This window comes from Corvus hawaiiensis, chromosome 7 (assembly GCF_020740725.1).
Source record: "Corvus hawaiiensis isolate bCorHaw1 chromosome 7, bCorHaw1.pri.cur, whole genome shotgun sequence".
Taxonomy (NCBI): domain Eukaryota; kingdom Metazoa; phylum Chordata; class Aves; order Passeriformes; family Corvidae; genus Corvus; species Corvus hawaiiensis.
In genome coordinates, this window is record NC_063219.1 from 11,770,517 (window position 1) to 11,787,390 (window position 16,874).

General features: G+C 42.1%; 1 protein-coding gene across 12 annotated transcripts in view; it reads right to left on the reverse strand.

Annotated features, from left to right (window-relative positions):
* ANKRD44 (ankyrin repeat domain 44) overlaps positions 1–16,874 on the reverse strand; it is a 132,258-nt gene that overhangs the window by 114,448 nt on the left and 936 nt on the right. The gene's annotated exons all lie outside the window — the stretch shown is intronic.

Below are 16,874 nucleotides of genomic sequence, written 5' to 3' on the forward strand. Positions count from 1 at the left end.
GGTGCCAAGAGCATAAGCCAAGCAAAATCACAGCTGGCAGAAAAAAAAGCAAAAAATAGCTCCAGAAGACAAGAATACAGCAGGAGGAAAATTCAAAGAAAGTAAACAGATGAAAATAATTATAAGACAATTTCAGAGACAGTCTTTGGGTAGTTTAAAAGGAAGCAAGACAAAGTTCAGGAAGGGAAAAGCAAAGGCAGCCAAAGGGTCTCAGCTACTCTGATAACAAGGAGAGAAATGTCACAGGGGATCAACGCACTGAATTTAATAACCATTTGGAGCCAGGATGAGGTGGGAAAGATGGTGTTAAGTTTTTTATGAAAGATTCGAGCATTGGCAACACAAAGACAATAACTCCAAACAGTGTATACTGACTTTAACAAGCTCTGGAGGAACACAGTAAGAGAGGAAGAAACAGCACCGTTCCTTTTTGAACAGTGAGTTCACCTCAGCCATGCAGCCCCCAGTGTGCAAACCTACACCTTTACAAAACCAGATGGGACATTCATTCTACATTCATGGGGAGGATGAAAAGCAAGGCTGAAGACTCCATGTTGGAACAGCACAGCCACTGGAAAGACAATTCCTAACATTTGCACAAGGAAATGCTATAAGCATGATGTCTGTATTGCTTCTTCCCAATGGAAACACAGCAGTGTATCATTCCTGTTCTCTACTCCAGTCCCCCCAGGAGATCCCTCTGTTTGGAACAAGCACCTGCAGTGGTTTCACTAGGAACTGACTAGAATGGGAAGGAGATCAACAAGCTCAAATGCTCTCAAGAATGCATTAAATCTATCTGTGAGACCCAGCCAACCCACTGAGGTAAAGGTAATATTTACAATGTGGTTTGAGAGCATGGGGTTCAAAGAAAGAACTGGCATCAGCCACAGAGAGCTCCTACCTATCACAAAAGCCTCTCAAATCACAAAATAACCTGTCCCAGGTATTTGAGGCATGCGGAAATCACGTTCCCTACTGTTCCTCTCGTCATCTAACTTGTCCTTTGTTTTCAAGATTAGATTTAATTCTCTTCACCTTGAAGGCCTCTCAAGCAATTACAGTGTCTGTTCTACAATCATGACAAGCAGGTAAATGTACTCTCAAATCTGCTGTGTATAGATATCTGTTCTCTTAACTCTCTTAAATCACTGTTCCTTTCAGATGGAACTTATTATAAAGTTAGAAAGGCACCAAATATATCAAACCTTTAAAATCCATAGCAGCAGAAATTCTGGTTTGTCTAGCTGCAGCCAGAAGAATAAAATATTCAAAATTCCGAATGTATAACAAATATTATAAGAGGTTAACTCCTTCATCTGGTAAGCCATTAAGCAAAAGTCTTTTTCAAGGAGGAAATCTGATACATGTCACACCCTAATATTAAAATTTCCGTTCAATCATCCTTCAGCTATACCAACAGAATCAAAATGTCCATAACAGACAGCTCTTTTAGGCCTCTTAAGAAGAAGCCTTCTTATCAGAAAACATCACTTTATCTCTACCCCTTCCATTCATTCATCTGTCTTGTAACATGGTGGAAATATTTATACTGGAACGCAAGAAAGCAACTTCAGTGCACCATTTAAGGATTAAAAATGCTTCTGAAGAGAAGAGTCAGTATCTACAAGCCATTGCTACCTTATAATGCTGGGTAAATTCAGACACTGTCAAATTCCTTACATATTTTAGAGTACATTTCTTTTCCTTCAGTTTTACAGCTTTCACTAAACTAGACAATGGAATATTTTTCCCCTTTGCATGCTGAAACTGGAATTGCTTGCCTTGGCAACAAAATCCTGTAATTTTTATCCATGCCAAAAGTGTCTTTCTTCCTGTATTATTGACCAAGTTTGCTGTAGTCATGGCAAAAGCTTGATCAGAAAGCTGCATCACTGGCAGAAAGTGAAGAGATCCCTTCTGAGAGTCTGCAAAGAAGAGTCACAAGAAAGGAGTGGTGAAGATACAGTGGTGAAGAAGTGGGTTCTTTTATCAGCTTCCCAGTTCAGAAACAGTTGAAAATTGCCCAGGTGTCAGCCTCTCTCATCACACTCATACGAGGAACAAGCCTAGCACTTACTGTTCCCTATTACTCCCCTCACCACTGGAGCAGCTCGCAGAAGTCCGGGGCCTTTATAGGGAAGTTTCTGCTGGTGGTGTGCAAGTTTCAAAAAATATGCACCAAGTCCCACTTCCCTGAACAGAGTAGAAAAATCAACAGCAGAGACTCCACTTCTCAGAAGCCCCAAGATTCTAAGAATCTACAGAAATTCTGTCATGCCAGAGACTTCTGGGAACAAGACATTTTATGACTTTTTAACATCACAATCCTCCCTCTCTCATATAATCAAAAAGGCTGGATGCCATTAAATACAGGGAAGTTCAACTGCTGCTGAAATTTGGGGAACCAAGATGCACCTCACCATACTTAGAGCTTTTAAAACATAAATCAACTATAACAAATGGTATTGTAGTTCCAAAATCTGAAAGAATACCAGCCTTCCCACCTCTCTGAATCTTTGTAAGAAAAAAGTAAAGATATGGGCCCTTCTTTAGGACATTAAGACATTTGTTTCCATGCTCTTCTGTGGCTTTCTTTTTTTAATTACCTTAACACCATCTAGATACCTATAAATCTATCCAACAACTTGCTTTGTATACTTCACAATGTTGGCATTACACTAATTCCCTGGCTCCTCACTTCCCCCTTTTGAAAATAGGCATAACATTTGCCTGCCTCCAGTCTTGTATCTTCCCCGTCCTTCACATACTCAAAAATAATCTAAAATTTCACATGGCTATGGCTATTTTACATTTCAATTTTTCAGCCTTTTCTGATTGCATCCATTACTTGTATACCTTCCATATCATATAACTGATCTTTAGTATCATTTCTCATCTTCAACTTACACCTAACATATTCATAAAATCATTTGCATTTTGTTGTGAGAGAAAAAATATGGGCTGTTTATAAGGCCAAAATGAATGGAGAAAAATCTCTTCATGAAATCATCAGAAATTATGAACCTCAAATGACATATGATACCTAAAACTATTGAAAACCAATGACTCTTGCTTGTACCGCCCTCAGCTCAGGTTTTTTGGTGGTGTCAGGAGAAAACAATCCTAGTTCTTCTGAAGCTAAGAATGAAGAGGATGATGAAACTTCAGCAGAGACCCAAGGGACTTCTACCAGCACACCCAAGGGAATGACTGCTGCAAAGGGAGCTTTAACTGCTACCTTTCATCTGACTTCACAGCACTGAAGACACTCTGGCAGTTGGCAAAAAAAAAAAACACAGAGACTGGGCTAGAAACATAAATGGGGGTAAAATCAAGGAGTAAAGTCCAATACTTGGACTCTGTGACGCAAGCTGGGCACAGGGGAAAGCACAAACCACCTTCCACCACATTCTGAAAACACGAGAGGTATGAGGAAGGAAAAATTCTGCTAATATACAGGCAAGCGAGAAAGGGCTTTGCAAAACAAGGAATAACATGCATGGATCTAAAGAAAACCAAGCTTGAAGGCGACTCAGAAATCCAAAAAACCATATGTTAAGGATCTATACATGTACTATGCAGTGCTTATCTTAAAACATATGTGTGTGGGACCATGGGCCGTAGCACTCAAATGGAAGAGTTGCCATTAATATCAGCTTAGTACAGCACTGCCCATTCATTGGATTGACTCCCCTGCGGCTCGTGAAAAGCCAGGCCCAAGCCTGAATTTGAGAAAGTGTTACATACCTAAGTGAAGCAGCCTCTCTGCAGAATGTGCTGTCTGCATGGCAGCTGGAGCACAGGATGAGCCGCCAGAGTCAGCAGGAGCCACGCCAGCCGCTTAAAGAGGGAGCTGGATGGGAGGGCGGAAAAGTAGGAACGCCAGGCCGTAACCACCAGCTACACTTTGGGGTTAATAAGGAGAGGTGTCACTTGACTTCTGTTTCCCAGAGTGGGTAGTAAAAAAGCAGGGGGAAAAAAAAGAACAGTTGTTTTTCTATCATTTAAGAATTATTGCCTTCCTTTGTATCAAATATAGAAGCTGTGTGGCTGTGGCAGAAAAATCCCATTTACAGAAGAGAGATTAGCTGAACCATCACTTTCCTCTGCCTTAAGATCTAAAGTGAAAATCTCTTCCTCTCTCCTTCCCTTCCCCACCCTCAGGCCTCTATAATTAGTTGCATCATTATAAACAGTTAAGAGCATTCCATGACACTTCCAGACTATACAGTTTGTGCTCATCTATTTCTGGCCCTATTTGGTTGCCATATCTTGTGGTAGTGTACTAAGCTACTCTTGTATTAGCTGTTCGCTAAACGGGCTCTAATTAAGACTAACAGCCCAGGTGGCAGAGAGAGGAAAGAAGATGAAGGATTACACTTACTTTAAAAAAAAAAAAAAAAAGAAAAAAGAAAAGAAAGAACATTGTTTGTGCTCTACCTCTAAGTCAAATTAACTTCAAGACTAAAAACGGGGCATATGAACTCAGGAGGCTTCACAAACCAGCAGCAAGAAAGCAGTTGTTTTCTCTCCTTTCTCTCATACTGAAGCAACTCAAACTCTCCAAACTGGCTCTTACTGCTCTCAGCAAGCTTAAAGCTTGGCTCAGACCTTTGAATCCTTCTGTGACAGTCTACAGTGACCCCAGATAAGAAAGTGGTTCAAGGGACAGCCAAAAAGCCAGATGATTAAAAATGTCCAATGCCAGGTTAGAAATCCATCCTTCACATTATTATGCACACTGAGCCAACAAAAGGATGGCCACTCCAAAAGGCTGAGACAGTTTCTTCTAAGTATCATATATTCAGGAAAATGACAAGATCTGTTTGGAGTGTGGAGGGGCAAGTGGTACAGAGATTGAATGCTTTTCTCTGAAGGAGTGCTGAATCTTGTTAATTTTCCCATTTTTGAACTACCTTTCAAATTATTAAAGAAAAAGACAAGAAAATAACAGTCCTGTTTAAATTAGAGCTGATGAGTATTAACTGTTAATTATCACACTGATTCCTAATTTCCTGGCACTCCTATAGGATTAACCTGAGCAAAACCACTAATGCAAGAGCATTTTCTATTACCAGCACTGCAGCACTCATCCAAAGGCTTCCACCTTCTACAGAAAGGTGACAGAAAGCCTAAGTGACACAGTGACCCACATAAGGTCTGGCAGAGTGTCAGAGACACAGAAGAGAACAACCTGTGGGACCAGGAAGGAAGTGTTGCTCCCTCTTCAGCATCAACTTGGAGGGAAATTTCTATGTAAACAAGGCAGGTATCAGACAAATCAAACATTTTCAGCCTACAGCACTGCAGAGATTCAGACCTTTCTGCACGGCACTTCCTAAGTAAGCAGCACAGTTAATTAATCTGTGTTGATTAATGGTGCTCTCTCACATCAAGAATTTATTGAGTCTGTTATTATATACAAGGTCATAATTGCCAAACAGCCACAGCTAAATACCATTCCTTGCAGTCTACCCCTTAAGCATCATAATGTAAAATTAATTGGTACTTGTTTGTTAATTAATATGAAATATTTTAAACCATGCAACATAAAACTTACCACTGCTCTTTTCTAAACAGACATGAATGAACAGAACTATTTAAATACCTTGGGAAGAACCTCCTCTTTGGAATCAGGGTGGCGTGGGGGGTGTCTTTGTTCTTTGTAGTGGGCTTTTCTGTGCTCAGGCATTTACCAGAAGCACTGTTCTTGAATAATTAGTCAGCAATTATTCTAGTTCCAAGGTGCACTAAGACAGACCAGCAAACTACACTCTTAGGCAAGTATATGAGTGCCCGCACCAAAATATCTCTTCAGAATAGTTATCTCGGAGTAACTGTTTCAGTAAATTTCCAAGCACAACTGAAATCAGCTCACAGCAAATGATCCAACTTCGCCTCAGCAACAAAGATCAAAAAGACACTTGAACTCCTTTGTCCCTTCTGGGATCAATAATCTCACAGGGAAAGAAAATACATGAAGAGATTTTGTTACTTCTGTATCTGCTTGGTCCTTCCCCATTTGCTTGGTCCTAGACAGGCAGCTGTACACAAGCCCTAGGAGAAAGCTTGCTCTATGCTAGAGCTTTTTGGAGGCTTCAGGCACTGAATTACACCTGTTTGTCCACTTCCTTTTAATTTTTGCCCCTACCACAGAGCCAACTGAAGAATTCCCCAGACAACTGTCTGAAAGTGTGCAGGTCTTTAAAGGGTTGGAGACCATGTGTCTGCACACAGCCATCCCTTAGGACTCACACAAGGGTTTTCAGACAGTTGTTTGGAGCTGTCTTCAGCCAGCCCCGCAGGAACAAGAAGGGATGAAGATCATGTGCCTGCTCTGTGGTTTGCCGTCATTTGTCTCTCCTTTTCCAGACAGCTGTCTAGTGAATCACAGACCTGCCTTGGAGGGCAAGAAGCATGCATAAAAACCCATTAAAGACATGCAAACTCTACCCAGGAACAGGAACCAGGAGATCCCAAATGCAATCCCTGATTAATGTGAAAGCTGTGCCTATGCCTGTAGGAAGAGGATAAAGGCAAGGCTTCTGTAACTAGCCACCCCAGGTAGCTGCACCTGCCAAGCCACAACATGCAGGTGCTCCTGGGCTGTGTGATCTCCCCACCAACAGTGGGCACATCCTCAGAGAACGCAAGCCTGGTTAATTCACTCTTGGAGCTACACAGGCTGGTTTAGCTATATGGCTGGTTTAGCTAGTCTTACCCTTCTCTGTGCAGGAGGGCAAATCTGTTCGGCTCCATTTGCTACCATTCGCAGAAAAGAATTAACACTCCTCTGGGAAGCAGGGGTGATGCACAAATTTACCAGTCTTCTTGAAAATGCTTCTGGAAGGAACAACTTCTTCTAATTGGAAACTAGATTATATGTCTATAAATATTTACCTGTAATAAGCAGAGCTTAGTGAGAAGACATGGGTGGGGCTTCTGAATGGGTTTAAAATGCCTGCTTTGTATTCAAGTGGATTATCTGTGTTAGAATTGAATTTAAATGTATTGATCCCTACTTGAGGAGGTATCTAAATGACTCGAACATGGTATGGGAATCAGCCAGCACTATGTTAAACCACAAACATTTCTGCTGAAGACTGTGTTGTATCCTGATGAGTTTGTACAACGTGCCAGCTATGACACTTGTTTAATGGTGTTTTCAACAGCTGGACTCAATGATCTTAAGAGTATTTTCCTTCCTAAATGATTTTATGATTCTAAGACTGCTGAGTTTGAGCCAGACACGAAATAGACCTTGTGTGAAATGTACCCAAAGGGCACCATCTAATCCACTGACAGTAAGTGTTCAGATTTGAGAGGCTAATCTCCATTTATCTGAACAACCCAGCTTCATGTGTATGTGTGCTCCACGGCAGAGTCAGGCAGTGCTGGATTATTAGGACATTTAGGCTAAACAAGCAGCATTGCTGCATAACAGGCTGATCTCACTTTTACCATTTGTGCTGCCAGGACACAACACTAAGCCTATGACACAGGATTAGTGACCAAAGACAGTCACCCACGGCAATCAGCCAGAATAAGTCTTCACCTACCAGGTGACCTAGAAACCATTTCCTAAGAGAGCACTTGCTCTTAAGCAGCACCAATGCTGATTTTACACTTTATAGAACAAGTATCTAAAAAAGCCAGTATGTTCATTGAATTTAACACTGTACTATGACAACTCATGCCACCATTCATTTCTCACCTTGCAACATCATGAGATTGGCATCAGCCCACAGGGTAAACAGTGTTAAAACAATCTGCGGGAAGGAAGGGCATTACTGTGAATCAGCCACTGAAAGAGGTAAAACAGGATTTGGCTCTTGCTCTGTCATCAGCTCCCTTCTCAGCCTGACCTCAAGTCACAGAGTTTCTCTGCACCCCAATTCTCCAGCTGTGAAAAGGGTAACAAGCACCTTCTCTTGGCAGTGGCATCAGGCAGCAGCACTGCACCTCCAGCTACACAGTGCCTGCCTTCTCCTCTGCCTCCTCCTATCATCCCTCCTGCTCTCTGTCTCAGCTCCCCAGGGCAACTCTTCTCCTTCCACCTCCCTCTCTCCGAACTCTAAAGCCACCTTGGCAGCTTTGTAAAAAAAAAAAATCTCAGATTTGTGACCAGCCAAGGTTATTTGAGCCACAGGCTCCACCTGCAGAAAACCCCACCAGAAGGAGGGCCACATCTCCTAAAGAGGAGCACGATTATGCATATAGCTAAAAGATCAAGGCTTGCTTACACTAAAAGAAAAAAAATCCTCATACTAGGCTTGATTCATGCCATGCAGGGTGCAACAAGATCACTAACCTAAACCTGCTTCTCTCAAACAGAAGCAATGGTTGCAGAACCTGGCACACCACATTTACTTGGTTGATAGAACACTTTGGAAATGTTCCTGGAGTCAATGACTAAATAAATCCCTCTTACAATTTTAAATTGGAGAAAAGTGCTGCATGTTGTATTGGCAAGCACATTAAAACAGCTGGAAGCATAAAGACAATATGGGGTACTTCAGGCCCTTGTTCTTTCATTTCTTACCCTTGGCACGTTAAACAACTAAAGATCACACTGAGCAAGTCAGCATTTTACCAGATAATACTGTGGGATTCTAGCTTCAAGATGCCAGGCTCCTTGCTGGCACCAGCTCCCACGGCAAGAGGGCTGGCTCCAGCAGTGACACCAGCCCAGCCTGGTGGCCTGTGGACCCACCTACTGCAGCCAGGAAGGCCCAACAGCACAGGCACAACTTTTCTGTGCTGTCTTATTGCACAGAAGACAAAAGAAGTAACCATTATTACAAAAAAAACACCAAAGCAAACACCTAGAGAGGCAAGAATAAAAACACTAGTGAAAAGGACATGATGTCCACTTTTATCTCTTACAAGTATGGGAAAAATTCATACATAGAAGCACAGCAAGGCATGTGCTGCTACCAGTGTGTTACTATAAATACAAAGCAGCTTCTCCATATTCCTGCAAAGCTGGTCTAGATTTGATACACCCAAAAGCAAAACTTCATTTGAGGATGAGATTCCAGAAGGCAATGTGTGGCCCTTTCACCTTGGAAAAGCAAGAAGCAAGAAGCTTATCATGTTAAAATGATGCTATGATAAAATGGGCTATGTTCTCCATCTGAATGGTATTATCTACATTATTAATGATGAAGTGCATATAAAAGCTTATTAATATTCACACTCACTTCCTTTCCCAGCAATGATTTGATCATATTTAGAATGCGAAAGCTCATGCACCTAATGGTGCAGTTGACTGGCACTTCAGCTGATATACTGTAGATAGCAATACTTGATTTTTACATTTTTACTCTTAAATTTCTGTAAGTTACTCTTTACTTCTGGTAATACTTCATTTACAGAGACATATAGTTAGAGGTACGCAACCAAGTAGACACTAAACAACTATTTTGCTACAGCTTTTGCATGGACAAAAGACATTTGTTCAAGCAACAAGTCTATAAAATTACAAAGGCTGCAAGATGGGGCAAAAAACCAGGCCATATAATGAGATCCAGAAAATTGCCAGAATAAAAATCATAACACTTAAACAGCAAATTATTCATCACTAGAGATTATCTGCAGACTTTGTGCCTTTAAGGATATCAACACGTGGTCCTTGAAGCAATCCTACACATACATAATTCAATAGCACAAGGGTTTTCCATAAGAAAACAATTCCTTTATGGAAAGGAGCTGAAGCCTTAGCTCAGTAAATAGATGCCATCAGGTACATCAGTTAAAACTATATGCAGCAGTCAGCTACTCTGGTTTTGCCTACTTCCTCACAAAGATGCAGCAGCATGCAGCTGCAAGGGGGAAGCGGGGCTTTGCGAGGGCATTCTCCCCAAGTATTCTTTTAAAAACAAAAGAGCAAGCCTTGACAAATAATTACAGCACAAAAATGCACGTCCGTATATAAAAACCAGCTCATAACACGAAGAACAAACATCAAGCAGACAAGCCTGCTAGGCCAGGATGTTCAGCACTGCATGGAAGAAATTCATCCAACAGCCTCCATTTTTGGTGGTACATCTGTAGACAGGAAAGATTTTCCTTCCCCCAAAAGCAAAACACATGCAAATGTCTGTCATCAAAAAGCACACCCTCTTTCAGAATGTCACAATAACCTAGCCACAACTAAATGCTGTAATTTGTTGACCAACTCCTTGCAGACTTCAAGAATGACCTCAAACCCTTGGTTAAAACTGCAAAATAATTTCTCCCCTTTAAATGTAATTTTGTAATGCTTTGATTCCCACCCATCACCAGGCTGAAGGGTTCCAACAGCATGCTGCTACATGTTTCTATTGCAGCAAAGAAAAAAAGGCTGAAGCCACAGACAGCAGCTGTGGGAACTTGCCAGCCCAGGTTTTCTAGCTAACAAAAAAAGTGACAAATGACAGATATGTACTTCTGGAAACAAAAAAATCTAATTTAAATATGGGAACAGCCCAAAAAATGCACTAAATGCTTAAAATACAGAGGTAGTCTGTCAGCAAGTTTAGCTCACCTGTATGTTCTGCAACATACACAAATATGTGATGTAGGGCATTCAAGACCAGCAGGAATAAAAAACAGAAGAAATGGTCAATGCTATCAGAATATACTTTGAAACCTTTGCCTAACAGGCTTACACCTACCTCCTGTAGGCATCTGTTGACACCAGACTAGCATTAGTACCTGTATTAGTACCACTGAAAGGAAAAAGTTCTGGACAGAGATTAAAAAGAAGCCTAAAACTATAATATGTTAGTTGAAGCATTAGTTATTAGCTGCAGACAGCAATAACCCCAACAGTAGCTCCTAAAGAGTAAGCTGCTCGTTTCACAAGCAATAAACTGTTAATGGTGGGGCAGCTTTAGGAAGGGGAGAAGGCACTTGGCCCGGCTCCTCCCTGAACAGACCGCAGAGCCAGTACAGGGAACCCTTCCCATCACCAACACATCCCAGTCCCTGCTTCTCTTGGCAACAAACAAGCAGCATCAGCTACACACAGACCTCTAGAAACAACGCTTAGAAGTTTTCTTTGCTTCCAGGGATTTGTTCCCCAGCCCAGCATGTGACCGACAGCGCTGCGTTGGTGCTGCTGACAGAGTGACACCGACCTGAAATCGTGCCTCAGGGGAGGCACAGCACGCACAGCCACCGCGTCCAGTGACCAGCCAGCTCCAGCTTGGGCACTGCTACTCCCAGGTCACAGAAAACATCTGTCCAACTCGAGCAAGGATCCAGATAAAAACATCACCTTCCTGGAATCAAGCCATTACACAAGCACCCAAGCTGGGAGCAATGTTTATTCCTCTACTAAATGTAGCCATGACAACGACATCTTCATTTAAGAGATGAGCAGGGAAAGGTCATGAGGCACTTGTCAGGCACGAATAAAATACCACACCTCAAGAGAGTACAGGCGGGTAAGTTCTGCTGGATGCCATCTGCAATTCAAGACAACTAACACCCTGACATGACAGGCACACCCCCCTCAAAACAGCCGGGCCTCTAGGCACAACCACTCCAAACCTTTCCAGCATTACCAAAGAGCAAACTTCTGGAGGATTTCTCTGCTAAGGAAATGTCTATGACACACTTGAGCACACTACACCACGCCAAAAATCCTCCTGACTCAAGTGCTTCTTTCTTACCTTGAAACAAGTTACAAAATTATCAGGAAGTAAAACATTGCAGAAACCATGACCAAAACAAACAAACAAACAAACAAACAAACCAAAACAAAAAACAAAAAAACAAAAAAAAAAAAAAAAAAAAAAAAAACCAACAAAAAAAAAAAAAACCAAGCAGCAAAGCAGCTTCCTTTTCCAGCCTGTATCTTGCTCTCTTTGGTGACCCAAAGTCACCTCCTCTGAACAGGACCATCCCTGGAGGGATTTAGAAGGAGTGTAGGGACATAGTTCAGTGGTGGTCTTGGCAGTGTTGGGTTTATGGTTGGGCTCTATGATCTTAAAGGTCTTTTCCAATCTAAACAACTCGATGATTCTGTGCCAGAGCTAAGGTGTCATCTACACCAAAGGGCAGCAACAATCACTCCTACAGGTCTGAACAAGACCAGGAATTCTGGCACATCCCATTTTTTCCAAAGTTTTTATTTCATTTTTAAAAGCACAGAGCCATGTCTCACAGTATGCATGATACCTAGGAACATCGCGGCTCTAGAAAGACAGTGGCAGCCCCAGTGGAGTTATTTTGGTCCAACCACATTTTCATTACACACAAAATAATAGAGACACACTCCTGTGGGTAAATTCCTCCTCCTTCCTTCCCCACAATTACCTTAGTTTTGTGGCTGAGATATTTTGTACTAAAATGGATTATCTCTTTCTGGCTGTGAGCCCTTTCAAAACCACTTAGAAGACTGCAAATTAGTATACACACCTTAATATTATCTAGTCATAATATGAGGAGGGGAAGAATCGTGGCATCTCATGCCACACAAAAATAACTCATGGGCTGCCTGTGGCCACAGGGCACAAGTTCATTACTCTTATCTCAAAGAGCAAATTCAGGGGCATTTTCTCAGGTGTTTTACTTGTCAGAGAGAATGTCTTTCTGTGTATCCTTTCTTGTCAACTGAATGATTCTGAAATAAGTCAGACACACCATCACTTGGAAATGTAATTGGTTTTGTTAGGAGACTATTTGTTACTGTTATATTCATTTTGGTTTTAAGTGTGTTCAGACACAAGCCCAGCCTTTGCCCAGCGGATTTTTATGATCTTTGACATCTGTTTAAAATTATTTAAACATCTGTTTAATTCTGTTTCTCTGTGACCATAATAAAAAGGATCCTGATGGTCAGCAAAAGAACTGTCAAACACAGGAAAACATTTGGGAAAGGGAGAGAAATGGTCCTTTCAGTTCTAGTCACACTACATTACTCTCAGCAATCAAGGACAACAGGTAAAATACCAGGAGACAGGATGAGGGTTTGCAGTTAATAGCAGCCTAAGTACGTACACTAACCACTTATCTGGGCTTCATTACCCTTATGCATGCATATGCACGCTTGTAAGGGCAGCCTAAAAGTAATTCTGTTGCTTTGTACATACAGGGCCTGGGCTGGTGACACTGAAGTCACAGTAAACTATGATCCTCCAGGTGCACTGGCCCAAAGCTAGCTAGAGCCTGTGTCTGTCTCAGATTTACAGCAAGCTTCTCACCGAATTTGGCAGTGTGGGCATGAAACCACCAAGCACTGCACCTCTTAAAAGCAGCTACACAGGCTGCACTTCTAGGCAACTTCCCATTTTATTTTTATTTATAGAAAACCTTCTCAGTGTCTTTCAAAGACAGAATGATACATTTCCTCTGCAAACATGCACAACTACAAGCAACAATAGGCAGTGGAGAGCTTGCATCAGCCTCAGATGACAGACATCAACACGCAGGATGTCCCCACGCACGCCCTGCTCCGACCATCGCTGCCTCTGACAGGCACAATGGGCACCTTTGTGCCACGGAGGTGAAGGCACAGCTGGCATCCCAAATCAAACAGCCACGCACAGAGCGACTTTGTTGGCTTTAAACAGAAAGAAGAGGACGGAGTTAGCTAAAGAGACAACCTGCAGGCCTGTGGGCACAGCTGGCACCTCTGCAAGGAAGGCCCCAGCTGGCAAGATAAGACTGAAAATGAGATGGAGACACTACAGAAATTTAAGGTTCTTCCAAAATAATTTTCCAAAAGCCAAATCACAGAAGTTTACATATAGAATTATTTTAAGATATTTTACCCTCTCACATAGCGCTGACAGGAGCAATGGTCTGTTTGCTGCCCAGAACCATCAGTGGAAACCCTGAAGATGAAAAGCACACTCAACAGGACATCAGCTACCAGGCTTTCTCTGGAAGAGTTTGCAAGTAGCAAACAAATAGTTCTCAAGAAACCAGGTTACTTGGTGCAAGTATGAAGAATAAGCTGGGCAAAGAACTGCAGACAGCAAGCAGGGAGAATGGCAGCAGGAAGAACCCTACATCTGCTGATTACTCAAAGGATAAGAGAGGTGGATCCAGGCAACAACTGCTGCTCAAAAAGCAGCCACAAAAGTCACAAGCAGATCAATACTTTTACCCTTTGAGAGCGCCACTCACACCTGAAAGCCTCTGGCTGCTCACTTGTTGGAGCACTTGTCTTCTGCTCCTTCTGAACTCTAGCTTAACTGCAACAGCTAGAGGCTTTTATCATAAACAACTGTACCCTCACACAATATAAAATACTAATGCTTATTGAAATGGAAAAGGTACAGCCAATAACTTGGATGGGGAACAGTAAAGCAGTAACTCTTGGAATTGAAAAAAAAAGTTTTTTCAGTCCTTAAAACAACTTGCAGGCTAGCTGTAATTAATGTTCACTGTAGAGATGGTTAAAAAAGGACCAAATACATGTGTTAAAATTTAGAGCAAGTTTTACAATATTTGAATATGACAGCAGAAATATTTAGAATATCAGAATGTTTACAAATGCACAGACACCGCTATGCACAAAGATTATAATCCTATGAATTGGTTTTAAGTTTTATGAATTATTTTAACTTGTTTTCAGCTTAATATTTAGTCATTCAAAAGTGGCAGTTACATGCCTGAAAGAAATTAGTCTAGAAACAAATGATGGTAGAACACACTTCCTGTGGTTAAATCACTTACAGGTTTCTCTTGGCTCAATTGATGAGCTAATAATTACCATCACTGGAAGCAAATTCAAGTAAGCTAAACTAATGCTAAACTCTTAAACTAAGCTCTCCTGCCTAACGAGTGAATGCAGCCAAAAGAACTGATAATCTCTTTTAATGTTTAAGTGTAGCAGTACTTTAGCACTTTTCAGCTATATCAAGAAAGCAGCAACAATTAACATCTGTCTGTCTTCAAAGCCTAAATGAGAAGTGGTGTGATTAATTTCTCATCTGTCTGAATGCCATCTTTCCTGTTAGATACACTTGGTAAGAAAAGCCAAGCGTGGAAGCAAGGAGGAAAGAGATCACTTAAGAGAAAGGCATGTTTAAGCTCCCAGCAGGGAGGTTCTCTAGTCATATCCTACATGATGCTCTCCTCACTGGTCAAAAAAGTCATGCGTCCAGAAGGAAGCATGTGCTACAGAAATCCCAATGACAGGCAGAGAGCTCTTGGTTTCAGAGTCATCCTTCCCTGAGCATCACAACTAAGACGTGAAGCACCTCACACTCAGTGCACAAAGAGCAGCCTGCACTCATAGCAGCCCAGGTTCTGACTACTGCAGGGGCGGGTGGAATGTCCCCCATATTCCAAATTTCACTGCAGGACATTGTGAGCTGTGGCCACTGATATTTAAGGAAAAGGAAACCATTTCCTGAATCACTGCAAGTTATCACTGTCACAGTTGCCTCAATCTTCAAGAGCAGGAAGAAATGCAGGAGCCTGCTCCCACAACCCCAGCGAGTCTGAGCACACGCAGGAGTTGTTACAGGAATGCAAATCTTCCCAGGCACATCATTCTTCGGTCCAGATTCACTTCTGTTTTGACTGAGTCTATCTGTAACCACATAGGGCTGCTGCTACTGTGTCTCTCTCAGCTAAAGGTGGGCCAGCCTGGGGACAGCACTCCTCCATTCTGACGCAGATGAGAAGTAGAGCTTGCCCTGATGCACACAGAGCTGCTGCCCCGGTGCCTTGGTTACACTGCTCAGGCTGCACGTGGGAATGGCTCCACCAGCAACAGCTCCAAGCACACAGAAACGGGCACACAAAAACTTCTGCTCTCGCTTTAAGAGAAAGCACCACAGCCAGCTTTGAATGTATCCTCCCCCTCCTCCAGTCTCTCAGAAGCGAAAGAAAAAGATCTGTTGAAGAAAATTAAGGAAATAAAAAGAGATCCAGTAGGATGGGCACAGGTAGACCAATATATCCCTCTGTAAACAACAGGAAACATACGTCCACAAAGAAAAATTATCAGCCTGTCTTACTATGTCCCAGGCCACAGCCAGACCAGGAACAATGATAAGCATTCACCAAAATTTTGAGCATTCTCAAAGTAGGCACACTGCAGGGGTGTCACAGCAGCTCTAAGGAGCCTCCTCCCTCTGCTTTAAGGGTTCTTAGAGTAAGACGAAAAGAGAGAACCCTAAGACAACAGGCTATCATTTTTCTACAGCATTACAGACCCCATCAAGATGTGATCTACTTGACTTAAATCTATTTTGACTTCTACTGCTGCTGCTGAAGCAAAATTCTCACTGTAAGATGTCAGCAAAGGTTTAAAAACGCTAAAGGCAGTAAATTCAAGGGCTTCACTAAACATGTAAAAAGCACTAAAATGGTACAATTTTGGTCCTTTGTAACACATGTATTTTTAATATTAATGCTTGCTGTTTGGATTTTTAACACATGGCTCCTACCTGAATCTCCTTATTTACGAGACTTGGTCTGTGCACCATGGGGTGGCGAAGCCTCATGGTGTGAAACATTTTCTTTGCCAGTCATAAGCACCACATCTAAAGATGAGGATATTCAAGGGACATGTCAGGAGACAGCCCATAAACACTGCCTTCTGTTACACATGAAAACACATTATAGACTGGTCCCACAGTATCGCTTTCACTTTAGAAGCAGCTTTATCATTTTCTGCTTTCAAAACTCTTTTCAATGTGCTATGTGGCAGCTTTGCGTGTGCGTAAGATTTTTTTGGAAAAGCATAAATAGACTGCGAGCAAGGCTTGTGATCTCCAAGTACGGGTATTTGGAGAGGGGCTGGCTGCAGGCAGTCCTTCTGAACCCCACAGGAAGGGTCTGAGGCTTGCAGGACACCCACGCTGCACATCACAGGCAGACCACGCTGAATTAAAAATAGCAGATTAAAGCACGCAAAGTGT